A 25471-nucleotide genomic window follows, 5' to 3' on the forward strand; every position below is an offset into this window, starting at 1 on the left:
ATAAAATCTACAGAAGGAGATGAAGTAACATTAGTATCACAAATATGACCAAAGTAAGACAAATATCCCCTCTCAACCAATCGATAAGCCTGAACATAAGATATAACTCTCTTAGGACCTAAAGAAAACATACCCTTCCAAGCTATCCTTGGCACACCTGGAAAAGCTAAAGTCATGGTCTTAGCATAACAATCTAGAAAAACATGCCAAGGTGTCATGACCTGAATTGGGGCATAGTCGTGATGGGTATCTCAAGCCAACCATAGCCATAGACTACCCCATAACCTAACCAACCAGGCACAATATGGATAAATGACAAAAGATAACCAATGTATAAAGATAAGACAGATAATATAACTCGTGTGGAATTGAGAATTCAAAACAATGACCAACCCACAATCTATCCATAATGTCTCTAACAAAATTGAATGTCATACTAAGTTAGGATATGTAACAACCCAGGACTAAACCCTAGTCATCACATGATGCTTATGATCTCAAAGGACCACAAGCTAACCCATGATTGATATCTACAGTGAGCACTGGATAATAATACTAAAATAAATGCAGAATTTGGGTGAATTTCCATAAGGTTCAAAGCCTAAAATACTGATAAAATATATCATCTGAAACAATAATCCATAAAATTGAATACTATTTCATAATCTAGTCTGAAAGCCTTTAATTTGAACTGCCTAAAAGTGGAGTTGATGGAACAAACTCCCAACTAACTCTGACTACTGATCTACTGATAAACTGAAATACTGAAATAAAGTATGCCCTCGATAGATGAGGACTCACTACTAAATCTGCGACTACTGACTAGATCTGTCTAAGCGCGGTTAGGAACCTGAGATTCCAAACCTATGATATGAGACATCATAGTGCAATGAAAGAATATGCGGTCAGTACGTGGAATGTATTGGTATGCTAGATGAGGTAAGGCTGAATACAAGGGTTCATATGCATAAATACTAACTGACTGAATGATATAAAGTAACTGAATATGAGAGTACATGGATAACTGAATCTACTATAAATATTGAGTATGTAATACTGTGCATATATGTAATACTATAACCGAGCTTTTCTGAAGCTAAGTAGTGAGTTCTGAAAACTGAGTAACTGATATCTGAAGTTACTGATAACTGATTTACTGATACTGATTGACTGTGCCTGACAATCCTGATTCTATAAGACTGAACTGAGTTCTAAACTAAAGACTAAAACTAAAACTGTGAGAGGTAATTATCTAACCGACGTGCCCCAAATCTAAGCTGATAGGGGTCCAACCTATGACCCTAGTTGGAAGAGTGTTAATATCGTGCCGCGGGTACTAATACTGAAAAACCAGGATGCCAAGCCTAACTGACAGGTGACTCCTGGGCGGATCCAAGCCTAATCTAACGAGCGACCTCTGGGAGGTAGTCAAGCCTAATCTGATGGGTGACTTCTCATCTTCTGGAGTACAGGGACTGCTACTAACAACTTTGCCTCTATAATGGGGAAGTCGTCATCCCTACACTCGCTCGGTGCTGAATCCTACTCCCAACTGAAAGACACTGCACTAATTATATGAAACTGGACTGATACTGATTTTTTTGAGTTTTTTTTAGTTCTGTAACTGACTGGATTCTACTGATTGGGACATGATTGATACTATTTTGTAACTGACACTGGCTCTAGGTACACAACTAAATTGTTGGGTATTAAATGCCCTCAAAACTCGATAGCCTAAAAGAAAGACATAACATGATCATAAAGGCATAACAATACTTGCTTGCTAACCATGCACTCATTTAGATATTTTGTCAAACATTTGATATGCATAAACTTGTGCATGAATGGGATCACATAATAATATGTCATGCTTTCACTAGTCAAATCATATAAGCATTTCATCAAACACTTGCAGGGCATAAGCTTGCACATATACTAACATGTCATGATTTCATTACTTTATTCACATAGACATTCTATCAAACACTTGGGGAATACAATTTCATGCACATAATCACGGATAACATATAAACATGGCAACTACAATGCCCAAACTACAATTTCATGGGTTTAGCATGCAATTCATATAATTCTCTATAAATTACTAATCTAATTTCGTGAATCTTGTAATAATCATGGATTAAACCTGATTAACTTTTTAGACATATTAATCACTTTGTAAATTCAAGGGTTTATCAAGATAATCACACATTCATCACACATGCTATTCAATTTTCATGAAACCTACAATTTAAATCATGGATTGAAACCCAACTAATACCATGAACATGAATTCAATCTAGTTTAAACATGGAAATCATGAATCTGAGATATTGTATGTTTAAAAAGGGTTCTTGGACTCTATGAGTGAAAGAGACCCATAGATGAACACCTAACACACCTTAGAAGAAGATTTTTTAAAGGTTCTTGGAGGATTTCTTGAGGATTGACCTTGATTCTTGAAGCTAGGGTGTTTGCCTCTTGAGAGAGAATGTCTCAAATCATGAGAAAAATGAGTGAATAATGAGATATTAGGTTATTTAGGGTATAAATCCCGTGTTTAGGCAGATTAGGGATTTTGAGAATTGACCAAACAATCCCTGAAATTAAATAACGAAAGCTAGAAATCCCAATTTTTTATCCCAATGTGACGCGACGCTATCACGCCAATCCACTAGAAAAAAACTACTGAGAATATGGTTGGTGGCGCGACACAGTGGAATCGCGTTGCAATACTGGATGGGACTTGGAAGCTCGGCACGACATTGTACAATCGCGTTGGCTCATTGAAAATTGACAAATATGAAAATAAGCTTCAATGAGACATACCGGTATCGCGGTACCTCATTGGAAACTGACTATTGTCATTTTAGCTTACTCTGCGATGCGCTACTGGCCTGAATTATGGTGTTTAATGACTGAAACTTATAATAGCCATCACTTCTTACCCAGTTATTGAATTTAGGCAAATTTTATATCGTTGGAAAGATGATTCAATTTCCTACGGAATGGAAGGCTCTAAACTAAAAAATAATGAGCATTTCGAGTTTTTTATTATATTAAATAACTCATGAACTAAGAGTTAATTTAAGCTAGGGAAATACGGGGTATTACAATATCTCCCCTTTGGGAACATTCGTCCTCGAATGAGATTGATTAAGCTGAGGAACACTGGTAGACTGAGTTTTACACACTGAACATGCACGCTGAAACATGACTACATGACTGAGCTATTGACAAGCTGAGTTATTATACTTACATGCATATCTGATGTATGGAATACATGGCTGAACTGATTCATGAATACATGACTGAATATGCAACGATAATAAATACTAACCTTACAACTATAACTGAATCATGGATTTAAGTAAATCTAAGAAAGACTGTCACCTTAACCTAGAATACTAATGAAGTTGAGATTATTTACTGAATATGTATGAACAGGAACATGAGAACACGACTGAGTCTGAAACGTGATACATGGACTGACTATCATGAATAGAACTAGGCCATTGAATACATGCCATAACTTGGGAATGGTCATTCGACTGAGATTGAAATGAGAAGGTCAACTTATGAGTACCCATTACTCCAATCTGGATTCGTTACATGAAGAGAAACTAAAAGGTTTAGGACATGAAAGCTTGGGGGTTATAGTGCATCTCCCCTTTGGGACATTATGTCCCTCGAAGAATGCTGACTTGGCTAAGATACTGAGAAAAAGCTGAGACGATGTACAGGGCATCTATAATTGAATCGTGACTGAATATCTGGGATGTAAAATTGAGGCATGATACATGAACTTGGCTGAATTCGTAACTACTAGGATGACCCATCTTAGAATAGGTATATTTGGGAGACTTCGGATAGGGCGACTGGACGGAAAGATGGGAACCATACAAACTTGTCTGCCTGACTGCTAAACTGGATTCCTGGCTTTAAGGACTAACTCATACTAAAAACTTATACTCAACTAGAATATTTCTTAACACTCTTTCTATAAGGTTCTACTGACTTTAGGGAGTTCTGAAATCTTGGCATGGTCTGAATAAGACATCTGAATCACAACATAGATAAGATTTTGTAATATGGAGCAAGACCTACAAAACGTTATCTAAGACAAAGTTACTAAGCCTTATGTACTGAAACTACTAACCTGCCATCCTAGCCACATTTCTCAACTATTCACTCAACTATAATTTCTACTTCAACACCGCATTTCACTTGGGGCTACTGAAAATATTTACATGGGCACTAATAACTCTACTTACTGAGGCATGAACTGGACTAAATTCTTCCACTATGTTCAAGCCTACTCAAATCTCCGAAATGCATTTAGCCACTTACACATAAACATGGCATTCAAGCATATCTTTATAACTACAGCCTCGTGTAAAACTAGCATGCAATAATATTTTCTTAATATGAAACATCTACTCTCTCCCTTCTAAGCAATGGCTCATCACTACATTATTTCATAAGGAGAATTCACTGAAGGTTAAAACATGGGGACCTGAAGCATGAATGAACACTATACTGAACTTAGCACTTAACTGAGGCCTGAGGAATAGAACATCAACAATCCTTGACTTTATCAAGAGATCTAAACTAAGGATATACATGACATAAATCTGAATTTAACTGATCATTAGGAGTATAGAATAAGTCATGGAAACTGAACACACTGTAAGGCATGAGTACATGAGTCATGAGCTGCATAACCTGAGTTTAGAGTTTCTGTATTCATGGAACATGAGTCGTAACACTGAGTGAATTGGAAATGTGCACGAATAGGAACTATGATCATAGAACTGACATGGACTACATGAGTAGATATCATGATAGCTGAAGTACAATATTTTTGCACTGAGGTAAAGATGAGTTGAACATAAACCTCTTCCACTACTTCTCTATACATACTAACATGAATACTAAAATCTAAAAGTCTCACTTGGTTACTTATGCTACCATCTCCCCCTTAGCTTAAAGCCATTATTCTAAGTCTGTGAGGCACTTAATAAACTCTAAATCAAACTAAAACCACTTTACTCTAGAGTATGAGATATGACAATGCTCATAAACACTAAACTCATTCTGAGGACTACTCCTAATAATGTAAGGTCAACTGCTGATACATGATTCTTAACTTTCTATTGCCAACAATCATCATATAGCAACCTCAACACTGACTAACTTATAATTCCCAACTTCTCTTTCTACTAGTTCAATCTAGAGATTCAAACTTAAATAAACTGAGATTGAGGTACTACCCCTTCATTCAAGGACTGGTTCATCAAGAAACTAAAATTGAACAACTCTATTACTGAACTCAACTGAAGGGATTTTCTGATATACTGTAATCAAGCAATTTTTGTATACTCATCTGGTTGGAATAGATTTACCTACTGAGGTAAGCACTAGGAAAGGTTCTGTTAAGATTTCTAGTCTAACTTAAAGTTAACTACTTTGCAAGGAGTTACAAAAGACAGAGAATCTCCTATATCTAATAAGGCATAAATATGTAAATAGAAGATCTTGAACGAATCAGTGACCACATCAGGAGAATTTTCCTAATCTTGTCTGGAATGAAGTGCATAAAATCTATTTGGGTGTTACCCAAGGTGGCACTAGAAGTGGTACCTTATTGGTGCGGGCGACCGAACTGAGATGAAGGACGGTTGGATTGACCCTGTGAACTTGACTGAGGACAATCTCTAATTATATGGCCTAATTTGCCACACCTAAAACATACGCCACTACCAGCCCTACACACCCTCTGATGATTTCTACCACATTTCTGGCAAAGTGGGTGGGTACGACCTCTTTTCATGCTACCCTAAGACTTGGAGTTTAACGTGGTATCTCTACTAACATTTCTAAACTTTGGCATTGGAGCACTAGCTGCAGAAGGATTTGGGGCTGAGAATTTTTGATGGAACTGGAATCGTTTACCACTCTCTAACCTTGGCCTAAAACAACTTTTTTTGACTTTTTTATTTTTATTCTTTCTATTTTCCTTCCTACGTTTCTCTCCTTTACTCTGCTGAGTATTAACCCCAAGCCTAGATAGGACAACAACCTGTAGGTTATTCTGAGAAACTACTAATTTAGTTAACATAGTGAAGGAAACTCTGAATACTACATGGGAGACATACTCATTCACGGGATCTTCCTCAATAGGCTGAGGTGTTGACTGATTTTTGGTTCTCCTTTCATTAGTCATTTTGGGAGGCATGTTCTGTAACCAAAAGGAAAAAAAAAGATTAGACTGAGAATTTATCTTGAGCTCATGCTCACTCGTACGACATAAATAATGAAAGAAGAGAACCTTTTCCTAAAATATATCATAGCCTCCTGTCCATAAGTGTGGCGTGCTACACACCCATGCATAAGATTCTACTAGATGCGGGTTTCAGACTCCCTACGACTCTGTTGAACCTTAGGCTCTGATACCAAGTTTGTAATGACCCAGTACTATCCTCTAGTCATCACACAGTTCTTACTATCCCAAAGGACCATAAGCTAACCCATGACTGATATCTGCTGGGAGCACTGGATAATAATACTAAAATAAATACAGATAGGCTGAATTGCCATAAGGTTCAAAATCTAAAATACTGATAAAATATAACATCTGAAATAACAATTCATAAAACTGAATACTATCTGATAATCTAGTCTGAAAGCCTCTAATCTGAACTATCTGAAAGTAGAATTGATGGAAACTCCCAACTAACTCCAACTATTGATCTACTGATAAATTGAAAAATTGAAATAAAGTATGACCTCAATAGATGAGGACTCACTTCTAAATCGGTTAATGTTGACTATATCTATCTAAGTGCGGTCAGGAACTTGAGCATTTGAACCAATGATATGAGACATCATAGCACAAAGAAAGAGTATGCGGTCAGTACGTGAAATTACTGGTATGATAGATGAGGTAAGGCTGAATGCAAGGGTTCATATACATAAACAGTAACTAACTAAATGATATAGAGTAACTGAATATGAGAGTATATGGATAACTGAAACTACAGTAAATACTGAGTATGTAATACTGTGCATATATGTAATAATATAACTAAGCTTTTCTGAAGCTACGTACTTAGTTCTGAAAACTGAGTAACTGATATTTGAAGTTACTAATAATTGATTTACTGATATTGATTGACTGTGTCTTACAGTCCTGATTCTGTAAGACAGAATTGAGTTCTAAATTGAAGACTAAAACTGAAACTGTGGGAGGTAATCATTTAATTGACATGCCCCAAATCTGAGCTGATAGGGGTCCAACTTGTGACCCCAGTTGGAAGGGTGATGATATCATGCCACGAGAACTAACACTAAAAAAATAGAATGCCAAGCCTAACTGATGGGTGTCACTTGGGTGGAGCCAAGCCTAATCTAATGGGTAACCCCTGGGAGGTAGTCAAGCCTAGTCTGACGGGTGACTCCTCATCCTGCACTGGCTATGCAATTCTGGAGTACAGGGACTCCTACTAACGACTCTGCCTCTCTAAAAGGGAAGCCTTCATCCCTGCATTCGCTCGGTTCTAAATCCTACTCCCAACTAAAAGACACTGAACTGATTATAAAGAACTGGACTGATACTGAGTTTTTTGAGTTTTCCTGAGTTCTGTAACTGACTGGATTCTACTAATTGGGACATAACTGATACTATTCTAAAACTGAAACTTGCTCTACATACACAACAAAATTGTCAGGTATTGAATACCCCCAGGACTCATAGCATAAAAGAAAGATATAATATGATTATAAAGGCATAACAATACTTGCTTGTTAACAATGCACTCATTTAGACATTTTGTCAAACACTTGATATACATGAACTTATGCATGAATGCATCAAACACTTGTAGGGCATAAGCTTGCACATATACTAACACGTCATGATTTCATCACTTTATTCACTTGGACATTCTATCAAACACTTGGGGAACACAATTTTATGCACATAATCATGGATAACATATAAACATGGCAAGTATAATGCCCAAACTACAATTTCATGAGTTTAGCATGCAATTCATATAATTCCCCATTAAATACTAATCTAATTTCATGAATCTTATAATAATCATGGATTAAACCCAATTAATATCATAGACGCATTAGCACTAAACTGAAGACTGAAACTGAAACTGTGGGAAGTAATCATCTAACTGACATGCCCCAAATCTGAGCTGATAGGGGTCCAACCTGTGACCCCAGTAGGAAGGGTGCTGATACCGTGCCACGGATACTAACACCGAAAAAAGGATGCCAAGCCTAACTGATGGGTGACACCTGGGCGGAGCCAAGTCTAATCTAACGGGTGACCCCTGGGAGGTAGTCAAGACTAGTCTAACGGGTGACTCCTCATTCTGCACTGGCTACATAGTTCTGGAGTATAGAGACTGCTTCTAACGACTCTGCCTTTCTGATAGGGAATCTATCATCCCTGCACTCGCTCGGTGCTGAATCCTACTCCCAACTGAAAGACTCTGAACTGATTATACAAAACTGGACTGGACTTATACTGAGTTTTATGAGTTTTCCTGAGTTTTTTAATTAATTGGATTCTACTAATTGGGACATAACTGATACTATTCTAAAATTGAAACTTGCTCTACATACACAACAAAATTGTTAGGTATGAAATACTCCCAGGACTCGTAGCATAAAAGAAAGACATAACATGATTATAAAGGCATAACAATACTTGCTTGTTAACAATGTACTCATTTAGACATTTTGTCAAACACTTGATATACATGAACTTGTGTATGAATGGGATCACATAATAACATGTCATAATTTCACTAGTCAAATCACATAATCATTTCATCAAACACTTATAGGGCATTAGCTTGCACATATATGAACATGTCATGATTTCATCACTTTATTCACATGGACATTCTATCAAACACTTGGGGAACACAATTTCATGCACATAATCATGGATAACATATATATATGGCAACTACAATGCCCAAACTATAATTTTGTGGGTTTAGCATGCAATTCATATAATTCCCCATAAAATACTAATCTAATTTCGTAAATCTTATAATAATCATAGATTAAATCCAATTAACATCATAGACACATCAATACTTTATAAATTCAAGGGTTTATCAAGATAATCACATATTCATCACACATGCTATTCAATTTTCATGAAACTTACAATTTAAATCATGGATTGAAACCCAACTAATATCATAAACATGAATTCAATCTAGTTCAAACATGGAAATCATGAATATGAGATCTTGTATATTTAAAAGGGGTTCTTGGACTCTATGGGTAAAAGGAACCCATAGGCGAACACCTAACATGCCTGAGAAGTAGAGTTCTTGAAGGTTATTGGAGGATTTCTTGAGGATTGACCTTGATTCTTGAAGCTAGGGTTTTTACCTTTGAGAGAGAATGTTTTAAATCTTGAGAAAAGTGAGTGAATAATGAGATATTAGGTTATTTAGGGGATAAATTTCGTGTTTAGGCTGATTATGGGTTTTAAGAATTGACCAAAAATCCCCTGAAATTAAATAACGGAAGCTGAAAATCCCAAATTTTCACCCCGTAGTGGCGCGCCGCTATCGTGCCAAGCCACTGGAAAATGACAAATGAGAATGTGGCTGGTGGCGCGACGTGGTGGAATCGCGTTGCAATACTGCATGGGACCTGGAAGCTCAGCGCGATGTGATACAATCGCATTGGCTCACTGGAAATTGACAAATGTGAAAATAAGTTTTGGCACGACGCGCCGGTATCGCAGTACCTCACTGGAAACTTACAATTGCCATTTTGGCTTACTCCGCGATGCGCTACTGGCCTGAATTACGGTGTTTAATGACTGAAACTTAAAATAGCCATAACTTCTTACCCAGTTATCGTATTTAGGCAAATTTTATATCGTTGAAAAGCTGATTCAATTTCTATGCAATGGCTGGCTCTAAACTAAAAAATAATAAGCATTTCGATTTTTTTATATTGGATAACTCATGAACTAAGAGTTAATTTAAGTTAGGGAAATATGAGGTATTACAGGATATGCCCTCGATCATGGACAAAAAGGTAATCCAAAATATGAAAAGGAACCGATGGGATTTTTATACTCATAAAATAAAGTAGTGAAATGTCTAGCCTTTTGGAAGATGGAGGATCACCACTTCAACACAGACTAATCAATGAACCAGAACCACCACTTCAACACAGACCAATTGATGAACCAAAACCTCCTATCTCTGCACAAGGAAACCAAAGAACCCCTAGGACCCTACATCATAAAATGATATAGCATTCAGGGATGGTTAGTGGGGTGAGTGCTAGCATGTAATTCAGGGAAGGGATAAAATAATTTCATAATCAAATCAATCCAAAACCATCCAATAACCATATGCATATATTTATATATATATATATATATATATATATATATATCTATAAGATTTTGGGATAGGGAATAAGCTTTAAACATTAATTTTAAAACCATTATACTAGATTGTGTAGCTCTAACCATCCTACAGGCATCCACAGGTTGTATAGGGTCAACTCTCCTACTAAAAGTCTCCCAGTGTATGTTAGCTGCAGGACCAGAAAAATTTGAGAAAGGGCCAAGGAATCCATGACCCCAACATGGTTAGTAAACTATGCACACGGCTACCAAGACCTCCATGCTGGCAAACGTGGTTTTTAGTATTGAACCCACCAGAAACTCCACCTTTCTCAACGAGATACATAACCCCCTTTAAGCCCAAATTAAAATCATTTACACATTCTCATCCATTAACCAAGGAGTCATCTATTAAGGCATTTACCGAATGGTACTGTCATACCAATTAAACTTGCAAGTCAATTCCTTTGTGCCATTCCAAACCAATTTGCCAAATAGACTCCAAAGTTCAAATTTAGAAACCAATTTATGACCACCAAGGCCTTCCAAAACCATTTTTATTTGCTTAGCTATTAATGCAATGAAATAGTTTAGTAAAGTAAGCAAATCCATGTAACGGTCCATATTTCAAAACCAATTATGCAAGTAGGTTGAGGTGAATACCAAATCCAAACCACAAACCATAATTATGGGGGAATCCACAACCCCCATCCCATCCACCATGCCCATGAATCCAATTAGTTCAAAAACCACAAGTTAAAGCATGAATAATAATTCCAAAATTGTGGGAAAACCAACCAAGTAACAACTATTCAAAACTCTCAACCCATCATTCCAAACCCACAATTAAATATCACATAAACAATGATTAGACATGTACCTTTATGAAAAACTAAGTTACGAAAAAGATACATGCTTGAAAATACCAAGAATTTGGAGAAGAAACAACAATTTGAACCCTATGTGCTTAATCCTAAGAAACCTTAGCCTTGCTCTTGATTTGGGAGTTTAGAGAGAAAGAGTAGTGTTTATGTTATGTTAAATGATGAAAATAGGGCCAAAGAAAGGGTTTTAAGTCATGGGAATTATTGGAGTGAAAGGAAAATATCATACTTCACTTAATGAAAATTGGTAGATAAGAAAGCGTCAGTCGCTATGGGTCAGGTAACAACTGCCATCACTGTTCATGAGTCGTCACCAGGACTCATAGCCTAGGACCCCAAATGCTGACCTCTTATTGTTGTGGTATGAGTCACACCCTATGACTCATGACCAGATCTTACGACCTGTGAGGACCAAGTCATGTTCAGGACAGAAACATTAGAAAACCTTACTGTTAGAGTATGATAGAAACTACATAACTAGTATAGAGTGACTACCAATCATCACCTAAGTTATGGTATGGGTAGTGAGCTTAATCAAAAGGAAAAATTCAGAGTCTAGAACCTGGGGTATTACATTAGCCCCTTAAGATCATTCATCCTCGAATAAGGAGTAACGACACCCATTAGCATGATAACAGGATAGAATGCACACATACCCAAATGAAAAATTTGAAATGCCATAAGAGAGAGAACATAATCATACCTCAAGCATTTTCATCCAACACAGGGAACAAAAAGGGATACTTGGACTCCATGTCCTCTTCAACTTCCTAAGTATCTTCTTCCAACTTTTGATTCCTCCAAAGAACCTTTATCGAAGCCACATCCTTAGTCCTCAACCTATGGACTTATCTATCTAAAAAATCAATCGAGACTTCCTCATAATACAAGTAATTCGAAATACCAACATTCTTCATAGGAACAACCAAAGAAGGATCGCCCACCAACTTCTTCAACATTGATACATGAAAAGTAGGATGAATAGAAGCCAAGCTCACAGGAAAGTCCAACTCATAAGTGACATTCCCAACTCTTCTCCAAATTTGATATGGCCCAACATAATGGGGACTGATCTTCTTTTTCTTTCCAAACCTCACCACTCCTTTCATAGAAGAGACTTTCAAGAACACCTAATCACCTACTTCAAACTCCAACTCCTTTTGGCCTACATCCATATAATACTTTTGGAGACTTTAGGCGGTCTTAAGCCTCTCCCTTATCACTTTTACCTTTTCCATGGACTGATGAACCAAGCCAGGATGAAACAACCTAGTCTCACCAACCTCAAACCACCCAATAGGAGACCTATACCTCCTACCATATAAATCCTTAAATGGAGTCATCTGAATACTTGAATAGTAATATTGTTATATGCAAACTCAATAAGAGGCAAGTGATCAACCCAACTACCTCTAAAATCAATCACACAAAAAGTTTGAATAGTCCATTCTATTTTTCCATCCATTTAAGAATGGAAAGTTGTGCTATAGTTTAACTTGGTCCTCATACCTCTCTAAAACAAATGCCAAAAGTGAGAACAAAATTATGTACCTCAATGTAAAATAATAGAAATTGGAGCACCATGCAACTTCACAATCTCTTGAATGAATAACTTAGCATAATTCTATCTAGAATAGGTAGTCCTTACTAACAAAATGTGAGCAAACTTAGTTATCTTATTGATACACCCAAATTACACCTCTCTTATGAGAGAGTAAGCGATCGCTGTCAAATATAGACCTAATTGGGTTGGGTGTTGAATTCCACAGGGAATACTGTGTTCACTAAGTATTATGACTGTTATTAGACTGTCGATCTAAGGTTCTTGAGTAAACGGGGGTTTGGATATGTTAAAAATATCCTTTTGTATTTATATCACACAAAGGTCCAACTAATGAGAGTTAATGTAGAAGTAATTTCAGTGAGAATGAATTAACTAGAGTTATGCTCACCAAGATGTTCAAACAGTTAAGATTGTGAATTTATGCGTGAATTCTAACTTATGTATTCAATTTCAAGAAGTATTGAATTCTAAGAATTACCCACGGGTTTCTCAGCCTATTGGGTGTTTCACCCTTTACTTTTCATGAACTTAAAGGATTCATGTAATATTTAATAACACTCTTATGAGGGTTAATCTTGTTAAGGCATCAACCTATTAACCCAAAGGGTAAACCTATGGAGTTCATGTGAATCACTTATTTTTCCAATATCTACTTTCTTGTCAGACAAGTGGTGGTCATGGGCTCACTTCTCAAGTTTGAAACCAAGAGATGTCATTATAATGAAGAAAGATTCATGCAACTTTGATAGATGTTAGAAATCAAACCGATTTACAACCCCATAAAGTTCTCTACATCAAGGCTCCCACAACCCTAGTTATAGGAGTTTAGCTACTCATCTCAATTAAGGAAATCAAAGATATATTGATGTTCATAACTAGCTTTAAGAGAGTACTTACAAAAGTCACAATATTGTTCTTCTCAATCTTCAATGAAAATATAAAAACTAATAATCAGATCTCAATCTCTAAATTCCAATCTCAATAAAAAGTGTTACACAGTTCTCAATAGAGGAAAAAGTATGAGACTAATGACAAAAGATACCGAGTAAACCCTAATACTTGGTATTTATATGTTTCCAGAATTGAAATTTTAAAATTTGAACTCGGAGTTACCTCTTTATGCTCAATGGGTCGAGCGATAGGTCATCGCTGAGTCGACGGTCCATTGTATATACCATCGCTGGAGATCCAGTGAGTCTATGTTCTGTTTTTTGTCGATGGATAGGCTGATGGTTCATCGCAATACCGACGGTCCGTTGCCTGGATCGTCGCATTACTTCTACTGGTACAGCATTCTGTTTCTTGGTGACGATTTAGGCTGATGGTTTATCCTAGAGCCATCGCCCATCGCCTGGCCCGTCGTAACATGTCTAGTGTATCTATCTTCTATTTTTGGGCGACGTTATGACTGACGGTTTGTCGCAAGGCTGACGGCCCGTCACTAATCATTTTTTCTTTGTTTTGTCCAGTTTATCCAAGTTATTCCTCATACTCAGTTCTAATCCTAAAACACTAAAACACTATGTTAAATACAATAGTAGTTGCTTGAAAACACACGATTATCCTAAGAAAAAAGTCCAAAATGTTACGTCAAAAGCCGTAACATCAAAAACCTCAACTTAAGGCAATTACTAATCCTCAAGAAACTCAGTACCAAATCACAAATATGAACAACATGATGACAGGTAGTTGCTATTGAACAAGTTTTCACACAACCATTCACTAGTCGTCCAAATCATATAGTTTAACATGTCAGATTCCATAACTGGCATTGTTTCAAATTTTGTTCATCTAAACAAACATGGATACAAGTATCTACAAAAATCATCCAAATTAAGCGTAACTCAGGTTTCCCTCACAGTCAAGGAGGTCCACCACTCAAAATATTTTATGGAAACAACTCAAAACCCTCTCACTTATAAAAAAAAGTTACTAACATAGCACATGTACCCATAGGCTTGACTTTATAATCCAACACCCCCTTATAGCTGAGTTCCAAGATCAAACATGCCTTTTCTAGGCTAGTAATGAGGTATCAGGCTAGGTCAGGAAGGAATTTTTAGGAAAAAGTGGCTAAGAACTAAACATTAACTCTCTTTGACTTCAAATTCTTCTCATTACGTCCATTACTTTCCTAACTCACTTGCCCTTTTCTCATTCATTTATGATTCACCACAGTAAACACCCCCTTCTTTTATATATATCTATATCTATATATATATATACAAACAGGCATCAAACACCCTCAACTTAGGTTGATGCCCTAAGTCAAGGTGCACATTGTATTTGCTAGACCAAGGCCAAATGCTTTAATTCAAATTCTAGACCAACCATCCATTAGGTAGTTAACAACCCTAAAATAGTATAACACCCGAAGATCCCATCCCGAGACGTCACACGGTGCTTAAGGCCACACGCGGCCTCAAGCTAACCCTCTAAACTTGTCATCACTTCTAGAACTCACTTTGACAATATTCATGCTAATATAAGAGAGAATGACATATCATAAACATACTGGAATAAGATAAGAAACTAGCTTGTACAATCCAAAATACTGAAATTCTGTACATACCAACCCTTTAGTCTGACAAAGCCTCTATACATCATAATCAAGGAGACATTGGGACAAACCCCCAACTAAATCAAACAGTACTGAAAGCCATAACAACAAAATGGTATCACAAAAATATAAACATGGTCCTCGAACCATGATGACTCACCACAGAACAGACGAAAAGAGGCACCCAAATATAGCTAACACGGCTAAGTACCTGAACCTACATTACGAGAAAATGTAGCCCATGGAAAAATATGTGGATCAGCACTTTGGAATGTAATGAGTATGTGGGGATGTATGTAACAATGTAAATATCATCATCAATTTCATGAATATATGCATATGTACAATGATGGCTCACTTGGCTTGAGTTAGATTGAAACATACTTTTCATGATCTCATTATAAATAAATCATATGACAAAAACCTCATAAATCATCATAAACAACTCAACTCTTCAACTCAAGACTCGGAGTGACTCTGTAATTCAAGAAACTCGACTCTTATGGACATGGGAGGTTCTTATAACTGACATAAACCATGTGAGCTACATGGAGTCCAATATTTTTCCCTTCTAAGGATAGAACCCCACATTGGTAGAAGTGTTGTACTCTTGCCAGAGAGTACAACCTAAATTTAGTTATCACAATCTCATACTCGGCCTCCGACCCACAATTATCAATATCAATCCTACGGTAGCACGTAGTTTTGGGGGAAATACCACATTTCCCGCTCGGTGCTAAATACTACTCCTAGACACAAGCTCAGAACGTGTTAGAAAATCCACCACAAACATCACAAAAGTCTATCATGAAGACCAAATCAAATCTCTTTCTCATTTATCAAATCATAATCAATTTGTGGATTCCTAACTCGACTCAAATCAAATCAATCTTTATCAATATCAAAATGCATCAATTCATTAAGTCATGGCAACATCAATAATTTTGAGGAAATATCAAGACTCATTGTAACAACTCAATTCTCATGAATCAATATACTCAATAATCCAATTTGTCATAAAAAAATTAAAGATTGACACATATCTTGAAATCACTTGATATACCAACTCATGGTAGGAACTTGAAATTCACACTATTAAATATCAAGTCATAACTTAGAAATTGTAAAATAATCATGTATAACAAAGCTTGAACAATTTATATTCTCATAATCTCATGATGAAGTAATTTGGGTATAAACCCACTTGCAAAATCATATAAATCCATAGTAAAAATCAAAGCTTTGAGCACAAGAACGAAAGAATTGCTCTTGTTCAAAACCCCACATACCTTAATCTTTGAAATTGGTTGAAATCTAGTGCTTGAGACTTTACTTACACTTGTAATAAACAAATTTTGAAGCCCACTCTATGAGGAACTTGATTCTTGAAGGAATCTTGAAGATTTATGGATGATTTTTTGGAAGATTAATTTCCTTAAATAAAACCCTAGATATATTTCTTAAGAGAATTGGAAGAGATAAATGAAGAAATTAGGTTTTGGATAAGGATTCTCATATATATATAAAGGCCTCTAAAAATGGGAAATGACCAAAATACCCTTGCAAAAATTGTCCATCAATTGCTGGAAAAAAAATAGCTGACGACATCCATGACAAGCCGTCAGGCCCGTGATAGGCCGTCACGAATTGCCGTCATAAAAAAGGTGGATTTTGTGACTTTCTGCCTTAAGGTGACGACATTTTGTGACAAGCCGTCAGTCTTGTGACAAGTCGTCACAAAAGGTCATCACAAATTTTTTAGGCTGACACGCTAGAGTAAAATAAGCATAACTCTAAAAGCTAATTCAATTATCTATCTTTTGATATGTAATGAGATCAATAATTCATAGAACAACGGGTGATATGCTCATTTGAAGTTGACTATGCCAAAATCCTTTTCAAGAATTCAATCGGTAAAGAATGTTTTGATTCGCCCAATCATTAGGACATCTTTAATGCCTTAATACATATCACCCTTGACTAGAAAACAACCCAAACACTATAATTTATTTCTCATGATCTTGATTCATGGCGGCACTATTGGTTAGAATCTCGGGGTATTACAATATCTCCCCCTTGGAAACATTCGTCCTCAAATGTTGCCAGATAGTCCAAGAACAAGAGAAAAATAAGGATGTATAGCTGGAACGACTCACTCAAAAGACTTACTTTACTCTATACCTTAGAATACAATAGAAAATGCACGAATTCATAATAAAAATAGACACACTGCTGAATCTTTAATAAGAAGGGGGCAGAATTAAGAAAGAATGATACCTTCTGCTCGCTCCAAACTCATAGAAAAAAGGTGAGGGTACTTGGCTCGCATATCAACTTTGGCTTCCCAAGTAGCACTCTCAACAGATTGATTTCGCCAAAGCACTTTAACCAAAGGAACTTCTTTGTTCCTTAGCCTACGGATCTGAAAATTCAAAATCTCAACCAGAATCTCCTCAAATAAAAGGCTATCCTGAATATCTAAGCTTTCGGAAGAATCAACCATGACAGAATCACCAATACACTTCTTAAGCATCGAAACATAAAATACCGGATGAATGCTAGACAACTCCGCGGGTAAATCTACCTCATAAGCTACTTTCCCAACACGGCTCAGAACCTTGTATGGGCCAACATAACGGGGACTAAGCTTTCCCTTCTTCCCAAATCTCTTCACCCCTTTCTTGGGTGAAACCTTCAAGTACACCAAATCATTAACATTAAACTCAAGATCTTTTATTCTCACATCCGCATATGACTTCTGATGTCTTTAAACGATTTTCAATCTTTCTTAAATCAAATTAACTTTTTCCATAGCCTCGAACACAACATTCGGCCCAATCATAGCTGTTTCTCCTACTTCAAACCAACCTATGAGTGATCTACATCTTTTCCCATACAAAGCTTTGAATGGGGCCATCTGAATACTATCATAGAAACTATTATTATACACAAATTCAATCAATGGCAAGTGCTCATCCCAAATACCTTTGAAATCAAGCACACATGAACTCAACATATCCTCCAAAGTTTGAATAGTCCTCTTATCTTGACCATCAATTTACGGATGGAAAGCAGAATTTAGATGAACTTGGGTACCGAGACCCTTCTGAAAAGCCCTCCAAAACTGGGAAGTAAACTGAGTACCCCTATCAGAAATGATAGACAAAGGAACTCCATGCAATCTGACTAACTCATGGATATACAATCTAGCATAATCCTTAGTTGTATAAGATGAATGCACTGGCAAGAAATGAGATGATTTAGTCAACCGATCTACGATAATCCAAATTGAATCATGATGACGATGAGGAGGAAAACCAATTACGAAATTGATATTCACTTTTTCCCACTTCGAAGTAGGAATGCCAAACTCTTGCATTACACCACCAGGCCTCTGGTGCTCTACCTTAACTTGTTGATAAGTAGAAAACTTTGCCATAAATCTTGCTATGTTTTTCTTCATACCGTTCCACTAATAGATTTCCCACAAATCATGGTACATCTTGGTAGCACCAGGATGAATAGAATATCGTGCACCATGCGCTTTAGCCATAATTCTCTGCCTCAAATCATCAACATTTGGAACACATAGCCTACCTTGCAATCTCAACAGACCATCTCACCCTTGGGAGAAAACCTCTACCTTCTGGTCTTTAACTGACTCCTTCAGTCTGACTAAACTAGGATCCCTGTCCTGCTTTTTCTTTACCTCTGAGACTAAAGAGGACTCGGAACTACTCTGAACTAACATATTTCATTCAGCGGAATCAACCAATCTAACACCCAACCTAGCCAAATGATGCACATCATGAGGCAATTCTTTCTTATCATTCTCTACATGAGCTATACTACCCATAGACAACCTGCTAAGATCATCTACTATAATATTGGCCTTGCCCGGGTGATACATCACACTCATGTCGTAGTCTTTTACTAACTCTAACCATCTTCTTTATCTAAGGTTCAACTCCCTCTGAGTAAAAACATACTGCAGGCTTTTGTGATTAGTAAACATATCAACATAAACACCATACAAATAATGTCTCTAAATTTTCAAAGCAAAAACTACAGCTGCTAATTTAAGATCATGGGTTGGGTAATTCTTCTCATGAGGCTTCAACTGTCCAGAGGCATAAGCTATAACTTTACCCCTATGCATCAACACACAACTCAGACTAACTCTAGAAGTATCACAGTACACCACAAGACCATCAGTACCATCAGGTAAAGCTAAAATTGGGGCTGAAGTAAGTCGAGTCTTCAACTCTTGAAAACTCTTTTCACAGGTATCTGTCCACTGGAACTTAACTTTCTTTTGGGTCAACCGGGTCATTGAGGATGCGATAGAAGAGAAGCCCTCAACAAAATGATGGTAGTAACCAGCTAGACCTAAGAAACTCCTAATATTAGATGGGGAGGTAGGTCTAGGCTAATTTTTCACAGCTTCTATCTTTGAGGATCAACTCTAATACCTTCAGAAGAAATAATGTGACCCAAAAAAAAACTAACCTTAACCAAAATTCATAATTGTTAAATTTAGCTAATAATTAATGAGCTCTAAGGGTTTCCAACATGATTCAAAGATGATCTGCATGGTCATCCTCACTTTGGGAATATACAAGAATATCATCTATGAACACAATAACAAACAAATCCAGATACCACTTGAATACTAGGTTCATAAGATCCATGAAAGCCGCTAGAGCATTTGTTAACCCAAAGGACATGACAAGAAACTCAAAATGACCATAGTGGGTTCAGAAAGTTGTCTTTGGAATATCACACTCTCTCACTTTAAGCTAATGATAGCCAGATCTAAGGTCTATCTTTGAGAAATAACTTGCACAGCTAATCAAATAAATCATCGATTCTAGAAAGAGGGTACTTGTTCTTAATATTCACTTTGTTGAGTTGACGGTAGTCAATGCACATATGTAATATACCATCTTTCTTCTGCACAAATAGAATAGGTGCACCCCATGAGGAAACCTTGGGCTTGATAAAGCCTTTTTCTAAGAGGTCTTTGAGTTTATCCTTCAACTCTTTAAGTTCTGTGAGAGCCATACGGTATGTAGGGATGGAAATAGGGTGAGTTCCAGGAAGGAGATCAATCCCGAATTTTATTTCTCTATCAGGTGGGACCCCTGGAAGGTCTTTTGAGAAATCATCGGGAAACTTATTAACAATGCTAACTGAATGAATAGTCAAAGTCTCAAACTTGAGGTCTTTAACTCAAACTAGATGATAGATGCAACCCTTGGAAATCGACTAAATAGCTTTAAGGTAGGATATGAAATGACTATTCGGAGTTACAGAACTCCTAAACCACTGAAACACGGGATCATTAGGAAACTGAAACTTGAATACTCGGGTACAATAATCTATAGACGCATAACACGAGTAAAGCCAATCTATACCCAGAATGACGTCAAAATCAACCATATTTAACTCAATCAAATCAGCACATATGAACCAATGAAGGACAGTAATAGGACACTTCTTATACACTCACTTAGAAATAATAGCCTCTCTTACCAGGGTAGAAACTAAAATAGGGTCAGGAATCTGTTCAGGGTCCATCTTAAAATTTATAGCAACCAAAGGTGTCACATAAGAGAAATTTAAACCAGGGTCCATCAGTACATACATATCAAAATGAAAGACACGGAGCATACCAGTGACAACATCTGGAGAATCCTCCTGCTCCTAATGAGGTGGTATAGCATAGAAACGATTCTGGCGCGAACCGCCAATAGTACTAGAAGAGGCGCCCTAAGGAGGAACTGGGCGGACTATAGGAGTGGGGTCACTGGTAGCCTGACTCTGGGGACGAACATATCAACTCCCCTGTCTAGCATACAGACAATCTCTAAGTCGGTGGCCCAACTTTCCACAACCAAAGCAACCTATCTGCTTAATAAACACTCGCCAAAATGATCTCTACCACACTTAGCACATGAAGGAGGACGAGGTCTGTTACTTACACTTTCCTAAGACCTAGACGAGATAGGCCTGTTCCCCTACTCCTTTTTACTTCTAGGTGCGGGAGCACTAACTGAGGAAGCCACAGGCATAAACAGACGTCTCTGGAATTGAGGGCGGTCCCCTTCATAGAATCTGGACTGACCAAATCCCTGCTGCTCTGATCTAGCTCTTTTATTCCTCATTACTCTCTCCTTTTCTTTTACCTTATTAACTTCAATCTGTTGGGCATGTATCATCAACTGAGAAAGGTCCATCTCCCTATTAAGCATAGCATATATACACTCTTTTACAACGTAACTCGATATACCGGTCACAAACTTACTTATGATGGTCCTGGAGTCAGTCATCATACTAGGTGCATATTTGGACAACTGATTGAATATAAGGCGATACTCCATAACAGTCATGGAGACTTGTTTTAAATTCATGAATTCCTCTATCTTTGCTTCCCTCATCTCAAGAGAAAAGAATTTGTCCAAGAACACATCTTGGAATAACTACCAAGTCATGGGAGCGGCATCCTCCCCTCTACTTTCTCTCCATATTTCCACCCAATCAAATGCAACATCTTTCATTCGATAGGCAGTTAATTCAACACTCTCCTCCTCATTCACGTACATAATCTGGGTGATCTTTCTCACTTTATCCAAGTATATCTATGGGTCTTCACCTACCTTCGACCCATAGAACTCAGGCGAATTCATCTGCATAAAGTCACGAACCTGAGATACAGCAAAATTATTCTCTTGCAAAGGCGGAATAGTAGCATGGGTGTTAGCTTGAGTATTGGTGGTAACTACCTGGGCTAGCACATGAAAAGCTGCTCGAAATTCTGTATGTGACACATGATCGTTCAGGGGATCAACGGGTTGAGGTTGCTCGCTGTTTCTATAAGCTCAAAGAGGAGGCATTTTTTGTCATAAGAGAGCGTGAATTAAAATCAAAGAGAAACAGTCGTAGGCACGATAGACTTTTGAAAGAAAGAAATAACTTTTCCTAAAATATCCCATAGCCTCTTGCTCATAGATATGGCGCCGATGATCAATACTCTACTTAACACGGCTTATCAAACTCCATAGGACTCTTTAATCCTTAGTATTTGATACTAAGCTTGTAACACCCCAAAATCCCATCCCGAGACATCACACGGTGCTTAAGGCCACACGCGGCCTCAAGCTAACCCTCTAAACCTGTTATCACTTCTAGAAATCACTTTGACAATAGTCATGCTAATATAATAGAGAATGACATATCATAAAAATACTAGAATAAGATAAAAAAACTAGTCTGTACAATCCAAAATACTGAAATTCTATACATACCAACCCTTTAGTCTGACAAAGCCTCTGTACATCAAAATCAAAGAGATATTGGGACAAACCCCCAACTGACTCAAACTGTACTGAAAGCCATAACAACAAAATGGTATCACAAAAATATAAACACGATCCTCGAACCATGAGGACTTACCATAGAGAAGACGAAAAGAGGCACCCAAATATCGCTAACGCGGCTAAGTACCTGAACCTACATTACGAGAAAATGTAGCCCATAGGAAAATATGTGGGTCAACACTTTAGAATGTACTGAGTATATGGGGGTGCAGGTAACCATGTAAATATCATCATTAATTTCATGAAAATATGCATATGTACAATTATGGCTCACTTGGCTTGAGTTAGATTGAAACATACGTTTCATGATCTCATCGTAAATAAATCATATGATAAAAACCTCATAAATTATCATAAACAACTCAACTCTTCAACTCAAGACTCAGAGTGACTCTGTAATTCAAAAAACTCAACTCTTATGGACATGGGAGGTTCTTATAGCCGACAAAAACCATGTGAGCTACATGAAGTCCAACATTTTTCCCCCCTAAGGAGAGAACCCCACATTGGAGGGAGCATCGTACTCTTGCCAGGGAGTACAACCTAAATTTAGTGATCACAATCTCATACTCGGCCTCCGGCCCATAATTATCAATATCAATCCTACGGTGGCATGTAGTTTCGGGGGAAATACCATATTTCCCACTCGGTACAAAATACTACTCCCAGACACAAGGTCAGAAAGCGTTAGGAAATCCACCCCAAACATCACAAAGGTCTATCATGAAGACCAAATCAAATCTCTTTATCATTTATCAAATCATAATCAATTTGTAGATTCCTAACTCGACTCGACTCGAATCAAATCAATCTTTCTAAATATCAAAATTCATCAATTCATTAAGTCATGGCAGCATCAATAACTTTGAGGAAATATCAAGACTCATTGTAACAACTCAATTCTTATGAATTAATATACTCAATAATCCAATTTTTCATAAGGAAGCTTAAAGCTTGACACATATCTTTAAAGCACTTGATATACCAACTCATGGTAGGAACTTGAAATTCACAATATTAAATATCAAGTCATAACTTAGAAATTGTAAAATAATCATGTATAACAAAGCTTGAACAATTTATATTCTCATAATCTCATGATGAAGTAATTTGGGTATAAACCCACTTGCAAAATCATATAAATCCATAGTAAAAATCAAAGCTTTGAGCACAAGAACGAAAGAATTTCTCTTGTTCAAAACCCCACATACCTTAATCTTTGAAATTGGTTGAACTCTATTCCTTGAGACTTTACTCACACTTGTAATAAAAAAATTCTTGAAGCCTACTCTATGAGGAACTTGATTCTTGAAGGAATCTTGAAGATTTATGGATGATTTTTTGGAAGATTAATTTCCTTAAATAAAACCCTAGATATATTTCTTAAGAGAATTGGAAGAGAAAAATGAAGAAATTAGGTTTTGGATGAGGATTCTCAAATATATAGAGGCCTCCAAAAATGGGAAATGACCAAAATACCCTTGCAAAAATTGTCCATCAATTGCTGAAAAAAATAGCTGACGACATACGTGACAAGCTGTCAGGCCCATGATAGGACGTCACGAATTGTCATCACAAAAAGGGTGGATTTTGTGACTTTCTACCTTAAGGTGATGACATTTTGTGACAAGCCGTCAGGCTTGTGACAAGTCATCACAAAAGGTCGTCACGGATTTTTCAGGCTGACATGCTGGAGTAAAATAAGCATAACTCTTTGCTCCGATATCAGATTTTGATGAAATTAGTACCGTTGGAAATATAATTCAATTATATATCTTTTGGTATGTCATGACATTAATAATGCATAGTACAATGGGATATATGCTCATTTGAAGTTGACTATGCCAAAATCCTTCTCAAGAATTCAGTCGGTAAAGAATGTTTTGATTCGCCCAATCGTTAGGACATCTTTAAAGCCTTCATATACATCACCCTTGACCAGAAAACAACCAAAACACTATAATTTTTTCTTATGGTCTTGAGTCATGGTGGCACTATTGGTTAGAATCTCTGGGTATTACAAATAGCCACCCTCAACTTAGGTGTTTTTCCTAAGTTCCGGTACACATAGCCCATTTCTAGGCCAGAGCTAGAGCTAGGAGTTAACAGATGAAAGAGAGTTAACTAGAATACTAGGTGACGAAGAAAAAAATCTACAAAGGCTCAAAGATGGGTTCAAACATGGAAAATTATTTTAGGTGGGGTTAATTTGGCTAAGTGGACTAATAGCACATGGTGGCCTACTATCACTTCTCATCCCATCAACCACAGAAAAACATCAAATAAAATAGGCAAGTTCTAGGTACTATACTATATCAAAACTAATACAGAATACTCACACACACAGTGGTAACTGATTTAAACTCATTCTACTATTCTTAAGATATGCGTCACATGTTATGTGAATGTACAGATTAATGCCAACTACAGAACCACTAACAGTTAATCACATATCTTAGGAGATAAAAGTAAGCAATCAAATGGAAATAGTCATATCTTGGTGCCAACATCATTCATCATTCATATTTACAATAAGGTACTAACACAAACAACACTTTTATTTCATGTACCAACATCAATAACATAACAAGACTTGAAAACAAAAAAATGCAAATTAAACCTAGACATGCCATTTCTCCTAGATAGCACATGGTAGGGTTAAGAACATCTGTAACA

This window comes from Capsicum annuum, chromosome 3 (assembly GCF_002878395.1).
Source record: "Capsicum annuum cultivar UCD-10X-F1 chromosome 3, UCD10Xv1.1, whole genome shotgun sequence".
In the NCBI taxonomy this organism is placed as follows: Eukaryota; Viridiplantae; Streptophyta; class Magnoliopsida; order Solanales; family Solanaceae; genus Capsicum; species Capsicum annuum.